The following is a 2,557-nucleotide window of genomic DNA, read 5'->3' on the forward strand; positions in this document are numbered from 1 at the left end:
TTCAAAATAAAACTTCCTCCAGAATCAGTCTGTGGTCTGCAACCTGAGGGGTGGGGAGCACTGCCTTAAAGTTGATTTTAATCCTCCTCCACTAAAACAAAAAGTAACAAAAAGTAATCAAGAAATAATTTCACTCATTTTTATAGCATGAAGCCACATAAACAGATAAAATAAATATCATATTTAAAGAAGGAGAAAAACCCCTCTTTAAATATGATAACAAAGATGTATTTTCTATAAATCCAAGAATAGCCGTTTAATAAAGACTTAAAGGTCTTTTGTTTCTGCTCCACGTTTAGATTTTCTCCAACTGTTCTACAGTTTTATTAATAAACCAGCAAGTTTTTTTCACACTTTTTTTCATCAGTTGAAGTAATTAAGTATTTTAGAGTTATCGTAAACACTTTTTCCTTTTACAATAAGTGATAAAACAAACAAACAAAAAAACGCCAACCCTCACAAGGATTTTACTTTATTTTTATTCTGTGCCGGAGCTCCTTTCTGTGGAGAGAAAATAGACTTTTAAAATAGAATTTTTTATTGTGTGTAACTTTGGATTTGTGCGTTTTTTTGATTTGTAACTCATATAATACATTATGTGGACGAGTACAAAAATGACAAAATTGAAAAGAAAACAGTTTAAACACGCACAAATTAAAATTACAACACCTTGAAACTAATTACACATGCAAATCTTTAAAATCACGCACACACAAAACCTCAGTTACTCATGACTGTGGTGAGACTCTTTTCAAGACAGATTTCTTTGTAAGTGATGCGTTTAAAGGCAGCTAGAATGCTGGGTCATCAGAGTTTTGTCATCGGTTGTTTTGAACTGAAATTGTGATTTTTATCTGGTGAAACTTGACATTTTTCCACCTTCTTAAACCAATATACGGGCTATTTTAATATGAAAGTCTAAAAAAATGTTTTTTAAAGACGTATCCCTTTAAAAATAAATATTTTTTCAGAAAGGGTGGACGCTCCAGTTTGGTTTCCCCACGAACGTGGGTGTTTAGAAGGGCCTCGCGCTGCAATCACCGCATTCTGCCGGAGCGTAATTTAGGCTTTTCTCAATAGTTTTAGGCTAATTTGGAATTTAGCTAATAATTCTGCTACATGTTAGCTGTTTTGGCTGACTTAGAATTTTTTCCAGTTTTTTGAAGCTCTTTGGAATTTCGCTAAAATATTAACTAGCTATTAGCTTCAGTGTTTTCAGGATGTAGCTTCAGCAATTTCCATTTTCAGCTTCAGCGTTTTTAGTTATCAATATCAGAATCTTCAGCTATTAGCACTAGCATCTTCAGCTGTCAGCACTAGCATCTTCAGCTATTAGCACTAGCATCTTCAGCTATTAGCACTAGCATCTTTGGCTATTAGCACTAACATCTTTAGCTATTAGCACTAGCATCTTCAGCTATCAGCACTAGCATCTTCAGCTATCAGCACTAGCATCTTCAGCTATCAGCACTAGCATTTTCAGCTATTAGCACTATCTTCAGCTATTAGCACTAGCATCTTCAGCTATCAGCACTAGCATCTTCAGCTATTAGCACTATCTTCAGCTATTAGCACTAGCAGCTTCAGCGCCACAATCAGCTAACAGCGTTCACACTAGCATTATTGTGGGTAATGTTATATATCTAGTTTTGCATTAATAATCAGGTTCAAGCTGGTGTCATTTTAATTTGTGTAAATTGTATTTTATATTTTTTTTAACTTTGTATTTTTTTACTTACCCACACAATGCATTATATGAGTTACAAATCAAGAACACACACACACAAATCCAGAGTTACTCACACCTGGTGTTGATGTTTCTCTTCATACCTTAAACGCTCACAGCAGAACTTTGAAAGTCACATGTGTTGGGAGGAGGCACAAACACAAACACAAACACACACACACACACACACACACGCCTCCCTACTTTTCCTCTCCTGACATTATTACGTGCGCGTGCATGCATGTGCGCGTGCACGGCGTTGACCTTTCTGCAACGTTGCCCCGTATTCACTGGTTGTCAGCACAGTCTCCGTCCCGGGCCATCCGTCTCTGCCACCAGTCAGTCCTGCGCCGTGCCATTAACACAAAACCTCCGACGCGCACGCATGTGCATGTTCACGTGCGCCCACACTCGTGCACAGAGGCAATCCTCCGTCGTCCCATTAGCCCGGGATAAGGTGCTCTGCTCCGCGTTGAGCTCGGGCTCAGCCCCGGCTGTAGCCTGGGGGATCATTAAGGCTTTGCGGCGCACGCAGACGTGCACGCCGACATGCACTCGTGCACGTTCAGGGCTGCAGTTAAGGAGTCCAGGTGGCCTGTTGTTATTTATAACAAAAGGAACAACACAGCAGAACGGGCTGACACCGGGCCCGTGCGGAGCGCCGTGTGCCCCGCCATTGTTTTCTGCTTTGGCGAGGAAGGAGAGCGCTGAAGGACGGCCCAAAGTGTCTGTCCACCCCCCATCCCCCACCGCACCCCGAGACTGCGGCCTACCAGGACCACTGGACCAGATGTTGGCTCCGGAGCAACAACAAGATTGATTGGTTTAATT

Source organism: Oryzias melastigma, linkage group LG3, assembly GCF_002922805.2.
Source record: "Oryzias melastigma strain HK-1 linkage group LG3, ASM292280v2, whole genome shotgun sequence".
Lineage (NCBI taxonomy): Eukaryota > Metazoa > Chordata > Actinopteri > Beloniformes > Adrianichthyidae > Oryzias > Oryzias melastigma.